Here is a 21901-nt window from a genome sequence, read left to right on the forward strand (position 1 = left end):
TGTCAGAAGAGCACATTTTAGAGCTTAAGAACCAATTCCTTGGAGGCTTCAATACCTGAAAAGGTTGACTATGTTTGGGCCCTGAAATGAAACCTAAATTTATTTGTTAATTAAACAAAAAAAAAAAAGACACATACAGTGTGATGTCACAGTAACAACTAGACTTGGAGTCCCCTTTGATCTGGAGTTGATGACCCTGGTCACGAGGTACTTATCCCTCAGGAGGTCATCCTTACCCTGGTACACCTCTGCCATGTCCTCCATGGGAGGCTGTGAGGACTATGGTTTTCATGGGATTTTTTAATATTTATGTTACTATCTAGGATTATACATGTTCCCCAATGTCGATTCATGTTGTCAACTCTAAACACAATTAAACAACTGGAAATCAATCCCTCTCTTTCTCATGTTCTTTATACATGCTCTATTATGCTGCTTGTCATGTAAGGGTATTAATCATTCCTCTGTCTGTCTTCTCTACTAGATCGTGTACTTCGCGGGACAGGGTGGTCCCTTCTTAGTCTCTGGGTCCCATTGGCCACCACAGAGTCTGGAGTAATAGATGTCAAATTTGATAATTATGTTGTGTTTGAGAATATGCAGAATATAAAATTAAATTCTCAGTTTTTATGACTAAAGCATTTATATGGTTTTTATTCACTGTTTTTCAAACTTTCTTGATCCCTGCACCCCCCTTTGATAAGCATAACTTATCTCTGCCACTACTCCCCCACCCCCTTCGGCAAATTCGAGTTTTTCCCCAGACCCTTGTCAGTGACCAACATGCACATAACACAGAACATTTGCACATCCCACAGCCAGGGCGATTTTGTCTACTTTAGTTCCTTTTAGTCTATAGTACAAACACGAGAGCTTCTTTTTGTTTGCCTGCTTTCCAAAGATAAGTTATATGATGATATTGAGTTTACTTTTGCAAATTACAAAGGTCCTCACCCCAAGATTCTAGAACACAGTATCTCATGGGAGTACCTTGAACTAATTAAAGTTTTTGCTGACAGCTCATTCTAGGAGAAGCCTGTCTTTCACAGCATCTTTATGAGCGGTAATTCACTGTCTCCATTTGATCACCTCTGGTCCCTTTTCTTTGCCACTGATGCTCTTCTCCTGGGGACGAGGTTTCAAACCAGATCCTCTTAGGCCTCTGCACTCACACCCATGCCAATCCAACATCTGTCGGTAGCTGTCAGCAAAGACCTGAAGGGGAAGAATAATGGCTGATGTGGAATAAAATGACACTCTACTTGGATTTCAGTGGTTTGGTTGATTCTGTTCCAAGCTGTTTGAAGACATGAGTCAAAATCGACCCTTCTCCAGCCCTGCAGTTCTCACCACCTCATCTCTCATACCCAGTTTTTCATCCCTTCATCCCTGCCAATCCATTCTGCAGCTGGAGTGACTTCCTAACATAAATCTAATGACATCATCCTACTCTTACAGCCCATCAATCGCTCCCCATTTGCCTTAGGATGAAACCCTGCTCCCTACCTGACCCCCAAAACCACTGAGATCTGATCCCTCCCTCTTGGGCCTCACCTGGGCTTGTGCCACCTGGCCGTCTATGCTCTGAGCAGTGCTATTCAACTTCTTGCAGTTTCTACCACAGACAGTGCTCTCTCTTGTCCCTGAGACTTTGCATCATAAAATACTTCCCTTGGCCTGGAATTCTCACCTTGTGTTCCCATCCCTTCATCTCTTTCATTTAGCTTATTTTTTTTTTCTTAAACACAATCCACCTAAACATTAGTTCCTCAAGTCATCCATCTTCCTAACGAGCATGTCCTCACTCACCCCTTGCCCTCCTCCTGCCTTACGTGATGTTAAGGGCCCTTTCTGATTGTGCCTTTTGTTTTTGCAGCTTGTGGCATCTTAGTTCCCTGACCAGGGATCGAACCCAGTCCCCCTACAGTGGAAGCATGGAGTCCTAATCACTGGACCACCAGGGAATTCCCTGACTGTGCCTATTAATCCCAGTATTTCCCCTGTATCTAACTGCTACCTTCCCCCTCAGACATAAACATCGTGCCTGCTATACAGTAAGTATTCAATACAGTGAGTAAATAAATGAATAAAAGAAAGGGAAAAATATCCTTCCATGAAATTTCATTTGGAGTCTCATGGCTCTAGTTCATTCATTCATTTTCAAAATGTTTTAAAAACATCTACCATGAGCACTGGCTAGATGCCGAGTGTTCAGGGAGGAACGAGGTTAGACTTGGTCCCTGCTCTCATGCCAGCACCTCGCAGGGCTCCATGGGTAACCAGAAAAGAAAGCAGAAGTCACCTGATGCTCTGCCTTAGACAGGGGAGGGCAACGCTGGGGAACTTTCACGCCACGAGTGAGTTCTGTAACGTAGACTTCATGCTGTGTCACCTCTAGCCCAGGGCAAGACAGATACAGAACTTTGTACCACAGACCTTGAAGTAGGTAGGGAAGACAGACAGACAGACCAGACAAAGGGGTTCCGATACAGTGTGAGAAGTGCTCTTTAAGAGAGCTATGTGCTATGAGGGCAGAGAAGGGTCGCTGAAGCTACTCTGGGGAGAAGTAGCTCTGGAAAGACAGTAGCAATGGGGTAAAATCATACTTGATGAGATATGTTGAAACTGTGGCTTGTAAACTGCAATAATGATTAAATTTCTAGGTCCCTGAAGCTACTTCTTAGTCACTCCTCTCTGTTGATTGTCAAACACGTGTATGAAATTGACAGGTAAGGAGGAATTAACCCTATTTGGATTATGAGGAGAGGAAGGAGGCTGAGGAGTAGCTCCTATTTGGGTGAGGATGCCTGATTTATTTTCCTAATCATGACTAAACCTAAGAAAGCATACCAGGCTCAACCCTCAAGTGAGAAGCAGAAGGCCTCAGAGTCCAAAGTGGTGGTTGACACGCAAGCCAACAGGAGGCTGAATCACGCTGTCCTGAAACTGTGGACAGAACTGTCTTCTTTCTAGCAAAGCTAAACCTTGGATGGTGTCTAGAAGTAACGCTAGACAACCGCAGTCCTCATAGAAGGAGCCGTGTGTCCACAGGCACGCTCTCACCCCATGAGCTTGCACTAAAACAGACATATGCTCCATAGAACACCTGAGCACTTCCGGATTGCTCAGCTTTGGGATATTTGTCCAGATGTTAGTGGACAACTGCAGACAGGAATAACTTTGAGTCTCCTCATGCAGAGAAATATTTAAAATAACTTTTCTGAAACTTTATTTTTTCAGCTTGCCTTATCTGCAGGGAGAAGAGTGTAGTGGTTATGAGCTGGGCCCTGGAGTTCGACTGTCTGAGTGCAAATGCAGTGTGATCCTGGGCACATTGTGGAACCTCCCTATGCCTCAGTTTTCTCATCTACAAAATGAGGATAAGGATAGAACCTACCTCCTAGAGTTGTTTTAATTATGACAACGTGCATTAATAAACCATGTTTCATTGATTCTGAGACATGTATTTTTCACATTTTAACATGTCTGAAATTGAGGTGCAATTTACAGTCAATAGCATAGCATAGTTTAGTTGCCTCAGTGGTATGAAAAATAACGGTGTCGCTTATAATCAGTGGCATCTTAGATGTGACGAAATTCAGGATACAAAGAGCTTAGAAAAATACATAGCACATAAACAGTACTAAATGAATATTTAATAGATGATATAGATATAAAATATATATAGTTCTTCTAACTTCATCAGAGCCAACCTATATAGCTCATTTTTAAACAAATTTCCAATATCGCAATGACAAATGATAACATGACTGACCCATTTCCCAGGAAAGAGAGACGCTGCTCTTCATACTTGGCCTGGAGTTGGTGGAAGCATCTGGTACCCATCCCTTTATCTTAGCCAAGATCTCAGAGAGCTGATATAACTGAGACCCACTGAGATGTGGATACCTTGGGCAGGTAAAAATTTGATGCCTCTTTAGATCAACATTCTTTTCCTAATCATTTATTAGAGTGACTGGTTCTTTGAGACCCAGCAGAGAAGTAGGATCTCTGACAGTGAGGCTCAGAAATCCAGCTCTCACCCCAAAGCTGCATACACCAGGGAACAAATCCAAAGCCCTAAGTTACCCAACTGCTCTTCTTAGGAGGATAGTGATCATTGGACTGCCATTCACCAAGTGACTAATGAGAGTCTTGTTTTCCAATTACAGACCCCGCTATCCCTAAGAGAAGATGCAATAAACACATTTTCTAAATACCAGCAAATTTCCAGTGATGCTCTAGTGACGCTTGGAGACTGGTTCTATAAGCAACTCCTAAGCCTCCCCTACCTACTTTAATTCAGCTCAACTCTGGACCCCAAAAGGAGTTTATTCAGGTGACAGACACGCAGACATGAGTGAAAGTTATATATTTAGACAGGGCATCAAATGGACCTTCCCTGGCCTTTTGTTTCTTGCTGATTGTGTATTCCCTTTTAAAATGTATTCGACTGTCAATGGGAGAAAGCAGAACATTCTGTTTTAAACTTCCACATTTTAAATTTTGTTCATTTTCAATAATCTGTGTATCTTTCATCTGTATTGTTTTATTTAACTAAAACAAACATATATTGCCTTTGTATTATGAACGTTTTTTTACTTTCCAGGAAAAAAGGAAAATGAAGTTCTATTAATATGTTTATAATAGAAAGAATAATTATAAAAGTAGAATAAAAAACTAATGCATGTTATGATCACAGTGTGTGAACATACGCAAAGGATAATAAAAGACTGAGAAAAGCTCAATAATTGCCTTTGCACGATAGGTAAGTAAAATCATTTTGTTTTATTTTTGTGTATTTAGAATTTTATACAGAAAACCTATCTGACAAGAGAAAAAATGAAATTCTTTTTCAAAGCAAATAGTATTAAATTCAGTTGAAGTTTGGAAACCACTGTAGCTTTTGTAAATATACTTTTTTTAAAAACTCACAGGAGTATTTCATTTTCGCTAGCTGTTCATAGATCACCAAGGCACTGAGTCATTTTATAATACAAACAGGAAATGGAGGTTCTGATGAAGCAAGATGACCAAAATCCACCTTCTCCAGATATGGATAAACTGCTTGGCTTGGCTCTCTTGCCTAACCCCTGTTAATATTATTTAGTATTTTCATGGTCCTTTCAGGATGATATAACAAAATATCATAGTGGCTTAGAAACAAGCATTTATTTCTCACTGTTCTGGAGGCCAGGAAGTCAAAGATGGAGGGGCCAGCAGAGTCAGTGTCTGGTGAGAACCAACTTCCTGGTTCATAGATGGCCATCTTTTTGCTGTATACCCACATGGCAGAAGGGGCAAGCAAGCTCTCTGTGGTCTCTTTCTAGAGGCACTAATCCCTTTCATGAGGGCTCTACTCTCATGACCTAATCACTTCCCAAAAGCTCCACTTCCAAATACCATCACTTAAGTTTCAACGCATGAACTTTGGAGGGAGACAAACATTCAGTCTATGGCAGTAATGTTGAAGACAACAGTCTGTTCAGTGCATGAAGGAGGACCATTTAACTTAAGTAGATGGTCTCTTTTTTCCCAAATATTGATGTGGATAGAGGAGACACTTATTTATTCATTCAGCAGACACTGAGTGCCTTCCTCCCCACTGTGGGCTAGGCTCAGTGCTAATTGCTGGAGACACAGAGTGTATAAAACATGGTCTCAGCTGTCCTGGAACTCACAATCTCAGCTTTCTACCAGGTCATCTTGATTTTCAACATGGAACTTTAAACATTTATTTCAGAAATCTATTTGCCTAAGTATCTATTCCATTATAACCACTTATGAATTTAAAATAATTGCTGTTTATTTTTATCACTGCAGAATATATTAAGGAAAACATTCAGTCCTATCTCTGTCTATATGTGTCTGTCTTAGTCTGAATAGAACAGCATCTGGCAATTGCAAAAGAACTCCAGAAGTGCAGATAAATGGAAAAAGCAGAGGTCTGGGTATCAGGGGACTTTGATTTAAATCTAAGCTCTGCCATTTATCAGCTTTTGGAGCTCTCTGAGCCTTAAATCCCTCATTTGTAAAATGGGAATAATAAGACCTACCGCACATTTTTGACATGAGAATGAAATGAACTAAACAATGTGAAGCACTTAACCTATAGCAAAACTGAACAAACGCTAGTTTGTTTCCTCCATATAGTTTCACTGTAGGTAGGTGGCCAGTCTTTCATTTGGGGGAAAAAAATGCAATTACAAAAATCTGGAATTTACAAGACAGGTATTTTTAGGGCTCTGGTTCTCTTTTCAGAAAGATTAAACTCAGATTAGAAATAGGTTGGCTGCAGGATTCACCTTGACAGTTCAATTCCAAATCAAGATAGCACAGAACCTTTGCAGCACAACCCTCCAGAGACCAAAAAAACCCTTGATCCACTGGCCTTGACCAAGTCTCAGGTAGCCTTCCGAGGCACTAGCTTTGGGATCACTGTGGGCAGAAAGTGCTCATTAGGACAAACCCTGCTGTGTGTGGGTCCATGTAGCAGGTGAGACAGTCAGACGCGATCTCCACCTCGCTGTGCAGCAGTAACTTCGCCAAGGTTCAGGCAACTAAATAAAAATATGGAAAAAAAAAAAAAAACACGTTCAGCAGATATTGAAAAACACAACACAGGGTGTGGATTGGGAGTTTGGGATTAGCAGATGCTAACTATTATGTATAGAATGGATCAACAACAAGGTTCTACTGTATAGCACAGGGATCTATATTCAATATCCTGGGATAAACCATAATGGAAAAGAATATGAAAAAGAAGGTATATATATATATATATATATATATATATATATATAACTGAATCACCTTTCTGTACAGCAGAAATTAACACAACATTGTATTGATAAATCAACATACTTCAATAAAATAAATTAAAGATAAAACACAAACACAAATTATCGTGCAATAAGAAGATGAGGGAGGGGCAAAGAAAGTCCCAGTGGTCCATGCTAAGACCCAGGAGGTACATGGGAGGTGACCACCCTCCTCTGATCTGTCTTCAAAGGCTTTATTGAGAAAAATGGAAAGGAGCCAAAAGAACCACGACATTGGCCATGTTCACTGAACTATCTACTGTCTCCCTAGACTTGCTACCTGGTTCCCCTGTCTCCTAATTTTGTCCACCAGTGGTGACTAGATGACCTGTCATTTTAACCACATTACTGTTTGTCTCCACATGAAGATGCCTCTTCTTGATGCTTTATGCTCCCTGCCCATTTACCCCAAGAGCTCTGCCTACAATTGCAATGGCATTTAGACTGTGGTCTCATTTCCTGGTCTCTCACAGGCCTGTCCCCTCACCTTACCTAACACAGTGTAAGGCCCCTGTCCCTTGCAGCAAATTCTGCTCTTCAAGTCACTGAGTATTTGAGGCCTTTGTCTTTGCTTTATTAATCTGCTCCACATGGACCCAGGGCCCAACAATGAGGGCGTCTCTTACAGATCTTATATTAGCAACAAACACAAGTCACATCATCTTGTATGAAGACGATATTGCGGGAGAAACATTCAGTCACTAGCAGAGACGTGGCAGCGTTAAACAAGGGGCTCTGTCAAACGCTGGGGCTGTCTGTCATTCAGGGAGGGCACAAAAGAGGGGAGGGAGAAGATCGGAGAGTGTAAACTGTCCTTTCTTTCCTTCCGTTCTGCTGTCCTAGGGAAATACGACTGCACTGCACAAGTCCTACCATATCTGGTCCCAGGTCAGGCAGAGAGGTCCCCTGTCCCCCTAGGAGGACATACAGAGGTCTTAGATGGTGAGTGTCAGAAACAGTCATGCTTAGGCCTCTGGAAGGTGTGCCTTCAGCAGAGGGGCTACCAAACAAACAAGTCACTGGATTAAAACCCTTGGCCACGTGGCTTAGGGGACGCCGGGTGTCTCCCCTTTTCTAGCAGCTCCAAAGGTCCAGCGAGATCATTTGGATTAGCCTCCATGGCTTGTGGAATCTCTGCAATCCCAATGGGCTGTTTAGAACAGGGGGCAAGTCTGAGCTCTAGAAATGTTTTATTTGGCTACCAGGACTTGGAAGTGTTTTTTAACTAGCTGTCAACATTTACATTTTTTTTTTTTTTCATACAATCCCAAGTTGTTAGCTTCTCTGGAAAATTCAGAAAATGACAACCTCATGACGCTCATTCCCACAAAATAATAGTACACTGGCCCCCAGGAGAGTCCTTGGCCTTACGATGGGGCATGAGCCGTCCTCCTCACAGCAACAGTCACTTAGATAACCGGCCTGAGCCGGGTGGGAAAGGGAATTTTCTACCAGGGTCAAGGGTCTCACAGGAAAGGTGAGCAGGCTCTGGGTGCTGTGAGCAGTGGGCAGGAGTGGATGAAGGAAGGAGATGAACCCCATCTCAAGGAAATACAAACTCCCAGCGCCCAAAAGCCAAGCCCCAGGTACACGGGCCTGACAGAGAGACTGCCAGCCAGCCCAGCCTGGACACTGTGACCAGCAACCAGAGACACAGAAACATTGGCCAAGAAGCCTGCACAGAGCCTTGTCACGTGTCCATAGTTGGAATGAAGATGGGAAATGCCGGGGGTGGGAGAGAAGAATGTGTTCTCTCCGTGTCCCTCCATCCTTCCACTGGGCCTGACAAGGAAAAAAACAAACCTTCTCACTGGCACTTGCTGAAGAAACTAAACTCCCATCCACCCCTGCAGCCTGACTCCCCATAGACCAAAAGTTAGATGGGTGGGTGTCAACCATGACTGCACAGCAGTTGTAACATTTGTACTGCAGCCAATGGAGCCGGAAATTTGGGGTGGTGAGAGGATGGGGAGAGGGTCTAGACATCAGTGTGTTTCAAATGTGATTCCAGTGGGTCGAGGACCAGCGCACTGCAGCGGTGCCTCTCCACCTTGAACATGCCCCTGACTCACCTGGGATCTAGTTTCAAATGCAGATTCTGAGTCATAGGTCTGCGGCCGAAGTCTGAGCTCCTGAAGTTCACCAAAGTCAAAGGCGATGTCCGTGCTGTGGATCCTGGCCACGCTTTGAGTGATAAGAAGCTACAGCCTTTTCCAAGAGGCACAGGAAAAGATGTTCAACATCGCTAATTATTAGAGAAATGCAAATCAAAACTGCAATGAGATATGACATCACACCAGTCAGAAAGGCTATCATCACAAAATCCACAATCAATAAATGCTGGAGAGGGTGTGGAGAAAAGGGAATTCTCCTACACTCTTGGTGGGAAAGTAAATTGGTATAGCCACTGTGGAGAACAGTATGGAGGTTCCTTAAAAAACTAAAAATAGAGCTACCCTATGATCCCACAATCACAGTACTGGGCATGTATCTGGAGAAAAACATGGTGTGAAAGGATACATGCACCCCAATGTTCATTGCAACACTGTTTATAATAGCCAAGACATGGAAGCAACCTAAATGTCCATCGACAGGAGAATGGCTAAAGAAGATGTGGTACATATATACAATGGAATATTACTCAGCCATTAAAAAGAATGAAATAATGCCATTTGCAGCAACATGGATGGACCTAGAGTTTGTCATACTGACTGAAGTAAGTCAGACAAAGACAAGTATTTTATGATATCGCTTATATGTGGAATCTAAAAAAAATGATACATATGAAAATATTTACAAAACAGAAACAGACTCACAGACTTACAGAAAAACCTTACTGTTATCGGCAGGAAGATGGGAAGGGATAGTTAGGGAGTTTGGGATTAACATGTACACACTGCTATAATTAAAATGGATAACCAACAAGGACCTACTGCATAGCACAGGGAACTCTGCTCAATATTACCTAACAACTTAATGGGAAAAGAATTTGAAAAAGAATAGATACAGGTATATGTATAAATGAATCACTTTGCTTTATACCTGAAACTAACACAACATTGTTGTTCACCTATACTCCAATATAAAACAAAAAGTTAAAAAAAAGGAAAAAGGAAAAGCTATAGCCTTCTCCTTTTTCATTCTCCTTTCAAGTACTTTAGCAGGGACAACCCCAAGTCTGTCACCTCTAAGTCTGAAAGTAATAATAGTAATGAATAATATTATTAAAGTAATACAAAATAAGTAATAATAATAACTTCAATAGTAGCTAGACTTTGTTGTGGGCTTCTTGTCAAACACTGTGCTGAAATCACACTTTATTAAACAAAATCTTCAACTAGATGTGAAATAATAGCTTGTTTTTACTTCAAGCTGGTTACTACTCTAAGTCTCTTACTTATATTAAGTCAGTTGAGCTTCACAACCATCCTATTGCTGTGAGTACTGTTATTATCATGTCCAGAAGCAGCCTGCCGAGGCCACACGGTTTTATGAGCGCAGCCCTGGTGTTTGGACACAGGGTGTGTGCTGGGCCCCGCTGGCTCTCCCAGGAGCAGGGGCCTAGGAGTGCTGTGTCACTTGCCCGTCACCCTAGCAAAAGGCAGAGCTGGGTCTCCACTCTCCATCTGCCCGACTCTACAGACTGAGCTCTTGGAAAGAAAAGTGAACGATGTATACAAATTGGGAGTCAGGGTTCTTGGCACATTGTAGACACTCATAATATGGTAACCACGTTTCCTGCCTCTAGCCTACTTGTTTTTACCTTTCTCCTAGAGTAGCCAGTGTGAACTGTAGACAAGCAGTTACGGGGGTGTCTTTGTCCATTTGGGCTGCTATCACAAGATACCATAAACTGGGGGGATTGAGCAACATGTTTTTTCACGGTTCTGGAGGCAGGAAGTCCAAGCCTAGGATGCCAGCATGGTCAACTTCTTGGTGAGGGTTCTCTTCCTGCTTTACAGACAGCCACCTTCTTGCTGCATCCTCACACGGTGAAGAGAATAATCATCTCTCTTTTCAGAAGGGCATTAATCTCATTCATGAGGGCTCCACCCTCATGATCTAATGACTTCCCAATGGCCCCACCTGCAAATCCCTAATTGGAGATTAAGGTGTCAACATACGAATTTTAGGAAGACACATTCGGTCCATAGCAAGAGGGGAGAGAGTGGGAAATCGGAATGAAACACAAGAAATGGAATTGAAATGACCCGGCTCCCTAAAGGAGCCAAGGAATGTCAATGTCATGGGCGGAGGAAGGGAGGGATTTAACAGTAAGCCACACTCATTCCTAGAGTGAAGGAGCCAGTGGGGACATTCAAAGCCAGTCCCATCCCCCTGCAGACCTGGTAAGAAAGGAATGCCTGGAGCAGCCATCATTCTCCCCAAAAGGTGACCTGTGCCCATTTGTCAGGTACGATTGAGAAAAGTGAGCAAGAGAGCTGCCATGAGCCCGAGAACAGACTGAAACACGTCTGAGAGCCCCAAGAGGCTTTGGCCCTGAACTTGAGGCTGACTGTTCCCAGTAAAAGATACCTTTCTTCAGAGGCTCTGAAAGCAGCAGTTTGGGGGAGAGCTTGGCTATGGTTATGGTAGCTGGGAAGAAGCTGTGGCGTGGTGAAACTGCCTAATTGCCTGTCTGTCTCCAAGCAGGTCATAAACTTCATATTATGTTCCCTTAGCATGTAGTACTAGCCTGGCACGGTGATGGGGCTTAACAATATTTGTTGAGTCAATGAATGAAGGTCTCATATTGAAATAAGAGAAACAGAGTTTATTCTCTGGCTCTGTAAGTTATTTCAACCCCCACCTTAGAACTGGATATCTTATTTTAAAAGACATTTAACATGGAAGCAATTATACTATAATAGGAATTATTTATTTATTTTTGGTGTTTCTTATGATGCTAGCTCTTGTTTTCATTTCTATTGGTGGTTTCAAGTCATTCACTTAGTCGACAATTTTCGTTGAGTCCTCACTAAACAGAGAAAGCCAAGAAAGGTAATTATCAACTGTATTAATCTGGTTCAATCCATGAGCTAAACTATAGTTTAATAAAGTTCTCAGGGTCCTAGACGGTCGTGTGTAAGTACAGTCAAGGTGATATACCACAAGAGAGGTGAGGTTAGGTCACCTGGTTACTAAGGAGTTTCTCCGGAAAAAGAAACTTATGCAATAGACCCTTGACATTCCCAGGGGAAAGATCCTGACCTCTTTCTTTGCAAATTCTTAATCCTAGCTCTTTCCTAAAAATTATCTTTATCTGGAGCCAGTATTTCCTGTGCATAGCCTGAAATTCTAAATCTATAGCCCGTTTAACTCTGACACCTGATCTCTCACCTGGTAGCCGTTTTTCCAGAGAATTTCTCCTGAAGTCTCCTGAGGAGCTTCCTTCACTGCCCTCCACATTATTGAATATTTCCCAGCACAATTCCAAAATATTGACTGCATTGATTTGGAGTTGCTCATAAGTAGCTGGAATGGCTGTTGTCAACTTAGTGAATGCCAGTGATCTGCTGGGTCTGATAAAGTCCCACCTAATTCAATACGAGTCAGAAACGTGACATGTCAGCTGATACAGCAGGAAACCAGAACCTACAGACCTTCTGCTCTCAGGATTTGCCTTTGGGAGGAAAGATAGAGCCATTTCCAGGGATGGCTGTGAATTATCAGCGCTTTCAAAGACTCTGTGGCCCCCAAATTCCTCCATCCCCAGCTCACCTAAAACACCAATGACCCCAATCACTCAGTGGGAGGAGTTTGCATTAACTGAGTTATGACATATTGTGCCTTCCCCCCGCCTCAGCTCCTGCCGCCTCTCTCCGGCTCTCCAGCCACGTTGCTAATCTGTGAGCACCTTACGGGTGCCCCCACCACAGGTATTTGCATGTGTTGTCCCTCTGCCTAGAATGATGCTCTCACTCCCTTGTCCACAGGGCGCACTCGAAGACCACACTCCCAAGAGGCCACCCTCTCCGACATAGCAGTCCTATCTCTCTCTAACCCCTTACTCTGCTTTATTTTTTCTGCTAGCCCTTATGACTGCTTGACTTGTTATGTCTCTCTTTATAATGGGAATATAAGATCCAGGAGAACTGAAACTTTGCCTTTTTCACTGTTGTGCCCCAATTCCACAAACAGTGCCTGGTACATGGTAAGTGCTTAGTAAACATGTGCTGAATGAATGAATGAATGAATAAGTGAGTGAGTGAACGGGCCCTGAAATATATAGGCACCATGTGAATCTTTTGAGAAGAGGCTCTCTGAGAGATGGGACAAAGAAAACATGCTCTCTGAGGTCTACAGGCCTGGACGTAGCTCTGTGTTAGGTACAGAGGCCTGATCATTTAGGGCACAAGGATACTGGATGCCAGGATCCTAGAAAAATCCAGAAACCCGGCCACACAAATGTTGCATTTTCATAGAGTGGCACCTCCAACATGTTACCCATGCCCAACAGGGCTCAGTTGTGCCCTTCCTCTGTCCTCCCTGAAATTGCTTATCCCCCTAACACCCACCACTTGCTAAGGAACCGTGAGAAGTGTCTCACTATTTCCCTGTAATCACTGCAGGTCAATGACAAGGAGCTTGTGAGGCGTTTCAGTTTGAGAGGCTGGTGAGCAGAGCGGGATGGGCAAGGGCTGTTCCTCACCAGGATCTGTTCAACTCAGATCAGCGTCCATTCCACTTATCTCGGTAGCCAATTCCTAGCAACTGTTTGTGATTTCCTATGTAAAGTGATGAAAGGTAACACAAACATTGGGGGAAAAAGCAACTTCAAAATCCATATATGGGGCTTCCCTGGTGGCACAGTAGTTGAGAGTCTGCCTGCCAATGCACGGGACACGGGTTCGGGCCCTGGTCCGGGAAGATCCCACATGCCGTGGAGCAACTGAGCCCATACGCCACGGCTACTGAGCCTGCGCTCTAGAGCCCGCGAGCCACAGCTACTGAGCCTACATGCTGCAACTACTGAAGCCCGCGCGCCTAGAGCCCATGCTCTGCAGCAAGAGAAGCCACTGCAGTGAGAGGCCCGCGCACCACGACGAAGAGTAGCCCCCCGATCGCCACAACTAGAGAAAGCCCACGTGCAGCAACGAAGACCCAATGCAGCCAAAAATAAAATAAAATAATAAATAAATTTATTAAAGAAAAACAAAAAAAACAAACCCATATATGGTCACCATCTAACGACATAAATATCATGGTTAAGTTATTTCTAAATATCTGGAAAGAAATCCTTACACACACGGAAACCGAATTGGTATAATGGTTAATCTCTATGAATAATTCATTGTGGCCAGGTAGTCAGACAAATCCATAACTGATGCTTTTTATAAATCTTAGAGGAGTCCCAAGACCTGAACTCCAACCTCTACAAGTTACATTTAAGTACAGTTTCTAATGTTCATCTTACAACTTTGGGCTCCTAAGTAATAATGATAATAGGTAATATTTATTTAGCACAAGTTATGTTTGCCCGGATCTGTACTTGTTATGTGCAAACTCTCACAGAGGTGCAATGTGGCTAAGAGCTTGTTTTGCCTAAACTGGCAAGTGGAGAGCCATCGAAACCTGATTTGTTGAAAGATTACTAAACAGGTTGGTGTAGAAGTCTGAATAAAGGCTGGGTCCTCTGGCTCTTGACTGATTGTGAAATCTTTACTTTGCCTTTGTAACACTGTAACAAGGAGAAATACCGCAAGGAGTGGAATTTGCAAACGGGTATGTGTGACCTTTTGTGCAAACGTGTGGTAGATCAGGAGCAAAAAAAAAAAAAAAAAAAAAGATCAGTTTTCTACCAGTAAGAATAATTGGCAGTTTCTTACAAAACTAAATATAGTCTCACCATACAATCCAGCAATTGTACTCTTTGGTATTTACTCAGATGAGCTGAAAACTTACATCCACACCAAAACCTGCACACAAATGTTTATGGTAGTTTTATTCATAATTGCAGAAAAACTTGGAAGCAACCAAGATGTCCTTCAGCACGTGAGTGGATAAAGGGTGGTACATCATACAATGGAATATTATTCAGCAACAGAAGGAAATGAGCTATAAAACCCCTAAACGTGGAGGAAACTTAAAGGCATATTATTACGTGAAAGAAGTCATTTGGAAAAACAAAACTATGGAAGCAGTAAAATGATCAGGGGTTGTCGGGGGAGGGGGGTGGGGGAGATGAATAGGCAGAGCACAGAGGATTTTTAGGCAATGAAACTATTCTGTATGGTATTATAAGTGTAGATACACGTCATTATACATTGGTCAAATCCATAGACTGTACAACACCAAGAGTGAACCATAAATTAAACTACGGACTCTGGGTGATAATGAGGTGTCAGGGCAGGTTCATCGATTGTAACAAATGTTCCTTTCTGCTGTGGGTGATGGTGGAGGAGCCTGGGAAGGAGTATGTGGGAATCCTCTGAATTTTCCACTTAATTTTGTTGTGAACTACTCTGAAAAAATAAAGTCTATTAATTAAAGAAAAGTAATGTGTAAGCCTGGGGGGCGGTGAGGAACACAGCAGTAGAACTGAGCATCAGAGAAAGGATATGAGCGGATGTCCTTGGCCTTGGGCGGGCCCAAGAGGCCAGGAGAGTGTATGAATGCACATCAAATTAACTGAGCACCTCCTACATGCCTGTCACATTTACATCCCCAGTATCTTCACAAAACTCTCGCACTGTAATTCTGGCTCAGAGAAAATCAATCATTTTTTTTGCTGAAGTTCCCACGACTAGAAAGTAGCAAAGCGCAGGTTTGAATGCCATTTCTGCTGACTCGAAGTCCAGTTCTCCCCTCTAAGTAACTGCTGGAAAGGACCAAGCAGTGACTACGGAAAAGTTTGCTTTACAAAAGACAACATGCTTCAGATTCAACTTTGCACATATGCATACAGAGTGGGTCCATGGATGGACTGAGTTTGTGGATGGAGGGAAAACACAAAACCACATCAACAGCATAACACTTATTTACTTCACCATTAAAAGAAAAGAAGAGGCTGCAGGGAAGGTGATAGGGAAGGAGTACTGAATAGAGAATCATTATTACTACCCAGAGTAATAGCCTTTCTGGAATTTCCCATACCAAGGACAAAATTTCATAATGGACAGAGTCAGGTTCTCCTGGGAGTCACCCTCTCTGCCATGATGAGGAAGGAAAGCTTCTGCAGCTCTGGAGAGGGGCCAGGGAAGGTGGCCTCACAGTCTGGTGACAATGCAGACCTCCCCAAGTCTCCTTTCTTCTCTGCGGTGCATCCCAGAGACACGGCCCATCTTCCTCACCTCTTCATGGCCACACTCATCTTATTCTTCCATGTCCAAGCCTGGCTGGAAAGGAAGATAAAGTCTCCCCACCTCCCTACTTCCTTGCTGCTCCAAGAAAACAAAGTCTTCATTCCATATTGCTTCAGGAAAACAGAAGGCCACACACACACACACACAATTTCAGTACCTTACAAAGCTCTGGTCTTAATGTTCCTATTCTAAACCCCAACTCCCTTCCTGCCTGGTAATTATAGGTTCCTTTTAGAGTCCCCACCGAACCACCCATTTTTAATCTCCTAAGGGTGCTCACCTGAAATCTCCCTTATTGTGACCCAGAGATTTCCAAAGGTCATGCAGAGCCCTATTCCCAGACCACTTTGCCATAATCGATTTAGCGCGGGGGGGGGGGGCGAAATTGATGGCTTCCGCGCAGTTGAAGCCATGGTTGAAGCCAGAGTGGTAGCCATAGGGAAAGGACACGATGAACTCTCCAGCCTCCTGAGTGACCCGATCGAAGGGGATGCCGTTGTCCTTGAGGACCGTGGGCGAGATGAGAGCCACCTTGTGCCGCAGGAAGGCCTCACAGCCCCGTGCGCTGCCCGGGGAAAAGCTCCCTGGCCAGGCGTTCCAGGCGCCGGCCGTGCTCCGGGGGCACCGCGTACCAAGTCTTGGGCTCCCCGAAGTGCAGGTAGTTGATGCTGTAAAGGTCCATGTCCTCCGTGTGCCAGGCGAAGGCGGTCTTCCACATGCCGAAGTACAGGTAGGGGGTGTTGACGCCTTCGATGACCACTCCGCACTCCTGCTCCAGCAGGTCCTGAATGGTTCCCAGGTGTCCAAGGTTCCACTGCTCCGTGTTTTGATCGAATAAGGAGCCACTGACGTCCGCACCATATACTGGTGAATCCTAGAGGCGTGTTTTCCAATATTTTCGCTCCAGGCCCTCAAAATCAGAGTAGAATGGAGTCTGGTGTTTTTCGCTGTTTGTTAAGTGGCGATACTCGCTCATGGTCATGACTTTCTTCTTTTTGTGGTGTTGAGTAAACACACCTGCCTTCCCAGTGGTCACCTGCTGGAGGGGAGCAGCTATTAAGATGTCATCGATATCATCGTACGTCTGGCTGGCTTTCCATCCCTTCGGTGGAATTACCTTGGCTAGGCCAGCCCGGTGTGCACCTTGCGACTCCATGTAAACAATATATTTGTTGAAATCTTCAAATTCTTCCATGGTTGGGTGGAAGGTCATAATCTTCCAACTTGGGTTCTGGCTACCAAAGTGCTTAGACTGCCTGGCGGCAATCGAATAAGCAAGGGACTCCCAGCTTCTTAGGTATGCTTTGGATACCTGAGAATGCTGGGGAGTACCTCTTCCCTATACTTTCTTTATTTTTAAAGAAGTTTAGATATATCTGAGAGGCAGGAACTCAGACTTGAACTTTTAAACAAAGGAGGTGGTAGCTTCTCCAGGCTTGTCAATCCACCAGAAGGACTCCGCTCTTGTCAGCATTTTGGAGCCAAAGAAAATAGACTATTTCCCAGAGGAGAGGGCTCTCTGAACCAAGTCCTGCCTCAGCCTGCAGCTCTGTGAGTTTCCTCTGTTAGGGATATAAGTGCCTGAGGCCTCACCAGATTCCCAGGCTTGAGTGCATGGGTGGCTTCTCACCTCACTGTAGCCGAACGTCTCTTCATGGAAGTTTCCAAGCCAAACCTAAAGAAAGTACAAAATATCGAAAATAAGGGGATAACAAAACAAACTGATTTAACATCAAGTTAAAGAAAATTGTATAGCAATCTTAATTTCAAAGTTTAAATTTAAGGGCAAAAAGTACACTCTTTTGGTAAACATGTAAACTGGTGCAGCTATGGTGCATACTATGGAAAACAGTATGGCAGTTCCTCAAAAATTTTAAATATAAGCAACATATGATGCTGCAGTCTCACTTCTGAGTATATGTCCAAAGGAAATAAAAACAGAATATCAAGGAGATATCTGCCCTCCCTCATTCTCTGACTATTATTCACAATAGATAATATATGGAAACAACGAACATGTCCAGCGATGGTTGAATGGTTACAGAAGATGTGGTACATATATACAATGGAATAATACTCAGCCATAAAAAGAATGAAATTTTGTCCTTTGTGACAACATGGATGGTCTTGGAGTGTATTATGCCCAGTGAAATAAGACAGGGAAAGACAAATATGGCATGGCATCACTTTTATGTGGAATCTTAAAAAAAAAAAAAAAAAAGTAAAACTTACAGAACCAGAGTAGAAAAGTGGTTGCAGGGGAGGGCAGGGAAGGGAGGGTAAAAGGGTACACAGTGAAGAAAGTCTCAGGAGCTAATGTTAACCATGGTGATTATAGTTGATAACACTGTGATATATAGTTGAAATTTTCTAGAAGGGTAGGATTTAAATGTTCTTACCAAAAAAAGTAAATATATGAAGTAACTGTTTTAATTAACTCGATGGGGGGAATCCTTTAACAATGTATATCAATTCACCACAAAGTTCACTGAATATTTTACAATATTCTAAGTCAATTATACAGAAATAAAGCTGAAATTTAGAAATAAAAAATTAGGGCAAATCATAAGACAGAAAAAGAGGACTATCTAACTGAAGTGTAAGGACATTAAGCAAGCTTGAAAATAAAGGAGTTAAGCACTCAACTCAAGAAATTGGATGGCTTAACCCAAAAGATAAATTAGGGAAAGGAAAACAATGATATAAGCTGAAACAATTACAAAAGAAAACATAACACCCAATAGAAATGATGACTGAAACCAAAATGCAATTTGTAGGCCATTAAAAGTGTAAAAACATAAGCATAAGAGAAAAGAGAGAAAAGGACAAGCAAATCACATTATAATAAAATAAGGGAACACAGATAAAAATCTACCATTATAGAAAGTGTGGCTATGTAAACAAAAGCAGGAAAAAATTACAAAACACAAATGTACACATCTTTAACAAGCATTATACTTAATGTGTAAATACTTGAAACATTCTAATTAAAATCTAATCATTAATTTGCATTGATAGACAAATTATTAGAAATATAGGGTTCACTCAGAATGAGGGAAAATATTTGCAAATGAGGCAACTGACAAAGGATTAATCTCCAAAATTTACAAGCAGCTCATGCAGCTCAACATTAAAAAAACAAACAACCCAATCCAAAAATGGGCAGAAGACCTAAATAGACATTTCTCCAAAGAAGATATACAGATTGCCAACAGACACATGAAGAATGCTCAACATCGTTAATCATTAGAGAAATGTAAATCAAAACTACAATGAGATATCATCTCACACTGGTCAGAATGGCCATCATCAAAAAATCTACAAGCAATAAATGCTGGAGAGGATATGGAGAAAAGGGAACTCTCTTGCACTGTTGGTGGGACTGTAAATTGATACAGCCATTATGGCAAACAGTATGGACGTTCCTTAAAAAACTAAAAATAGAACTACCATATGACCCAGCAATCCCACTACTGGGCATATACCCTGAGAAAACCATAATTCAAAATGAGTCATGTACCAAAATGTTCATTGCAGCTCTATTTACAATAGCCAGGACATGGAAGCAACCAAAGTGTCCATCAACAGATGAATGGATAAAGAAGATGTGGCACATATATACAATGGAATATTACTCAGCCATAAAAAGGAATGAAACTGAGTTATTTGTAGTGAGGTGGATGGAACTAGAGACTGTTATACAGAGTGAAGTAAGTCAGAAAGAGAAAAACAAATACCGTATGCTAACACATATATATGGAATCTAAAAACAAAAAAAAAAATGGTCATGAAGAACCTAGGGGCAAGATGGGAATAAAGATGCAGACCTACTAGAGAATGGACTTGAGGATATGGGGAGTGGGAAGGGTAAGCTGGGACAAAGTGAGAGAGTGGCATGGACATATATACACTACCAAAAGTAAAATAGATAGCTAGTGGGCAGCAGCCGCATAGCACAGGGAGATCAGCTCGGTGCTTTGTGACCACCTAGGGGGGTGGGATAGGGAGGGTGGGAGGGAGACGCAAGAGGGAGGGGATATGGGGATGTATGTATATGTATAGCTGATTCACTTTGTGATAGAGCAGAAACTAACACATCATTGTAAAGCAATTATACTCCAATAAAAAAGGAAAATCTGTATCTGTATTCTATAAGGAATTTTAATTTCAATTCTGTCTGCTCTTATAATCTGTGCATTATGAATTATTTTTCTGAATGGATACACATCTGCATATTTTCTTCTTCATCATGTAAAATGATAAAAATAATTTACATGTGGAAAAATGTAGCATGAACTACCAAAGTGACCCAGAAGGCACATATGATAGTGATGAGTAACTATAATAAAGAGAATATATCTTCAAAAAAAAAAAAAGAGTAAAAAGGTTTTAATTCCTTCAATAACAGAAATACATGGCCCCAATGAAGAAATCTAAAAATGATATGCATGCAATGCTTGTACTTTAAATGCATAAATAAATGAGAATTTTACCAGGGGAAAAAAGTTGCTTTCTGATATAAAATGTCATCCTTTTCATCTTTATGCTTTAAAGGAAAAAAAAAAAAAAGGCCTAAAAAGTGCTTGCCTTCTGCTAGTCTAACACCTTAATTCCAAATGATGATACACTAGGACCCAGAAAATGGTTTCCTTGAAGGATTCAGCCTCTGAAGGAAACAGGCTGTGCTCAAAGTCTGGCTATATATGTCCCACAGCAATTTCAATTCAATCAGTACCACCCGAATTCAAATACCCTCATATCCAATGAAAATCTCTAATTTGATCCCACATAATTTTCAAGTCCCTTCCAATTGACACACTCCTTACCCAGTTCTAGAAACCCTCTCATTCCCATTAGATCGCAGTTCACTCAATGAGGTGCTTTTTCCTGAAAATCTTTGTGATTTTTCCCAAGAAAATATTAAGAAAAAAATTAACTTCACAAGTAGGAAAAAAGTTTAAAAATAAAAACTCAAGGAAAGGATATCCCAATGTATAGTTCCCTCTCTCTCGCTCTCTCTCTCTCTCTCTCTATGCATAAATAGTGTCATTTTTTAAAACTTCTGGTAGAAAAAGAACTCTTTTGCTCATAAGCACAAATTACAGAAATAAAGTGACCTACCTTCTACCAACAAAATCTTGATTCCAGTTGGAGATATTCAAGGACCCAGAGAGAGAGACAGTGTTCTCTGGGCAGCTGGCCTCCAAATGCAGACCCATGTCCTGATGGCTCTGGCTTTCTACCCCGGCAAAGGTATAATTTGATCAGCACCAATCATCGGAAATTACTCTGCTTGGTCAGCCCACTTTGTCTGTGCCCTTTTGATTTTTTAAACCAATCTTACAGCGAGCTAAGAGGTTGAAAATAAAAGGATTGGGAAAGTCAAACCAAGCAAATATTAAACAAAAGAAACCTGGTCTAGCAGCAATTAATATCGAATGTATTTATTAGGTAAAAGAAGGACAGCTTATAGTTATCAAAAAGAAAAACTCATGGGAAAGGTTACAGTGATGCACTTTATGCACCTAGACACACAGCACTGAGACATAGAACACAAAGACTGAGAATTATTAGTAAAAGTGACATATTTGCAATCATGGTGGGAGATTTTTTTTTTTCAAACACCGTTCCCTCAGAAACTGATAGATGAGGACAGAAGAAAATTTAATGTTATAAAAGTTTAAACAAAAATTTAACAACTTTGATTATATTACCTGCAGCAACCACATAGCAAAATGTTTTTCAACACATATAATCATTTACAAACATTTACCA

General features: G+C 42.0%; 1 pseudogene; it reads right to left on the minus strand.

Annotated features, from left to right (window-relative positions):
* Nucleotides 1–8096: 8096 nt before the first annotated feature.
* Nucleotides 8097–21345, minus strand: LOC137772176 (lysine-specific demethylase 4D-like; annotated as a pseudogene).
* Nucleotides 21346–21901: the final 556 nt, after the last annotated feature.

Source organism: Eschrichtius robustus, chromosome 11 (assembly GCF_028021215.1).
Source record: "Eschrichtius robustus isolate mEscRob2 chromosome 11, mEscRob2.pri, whole genome shotgun sequence".
Taxonomy (NCBI): Eukaryota; Metazoa; Chordata; class Mammalia; order Artiodactyla; family Eschrichtiidae; genus Eschrichtius; species Eschrichtius robustus.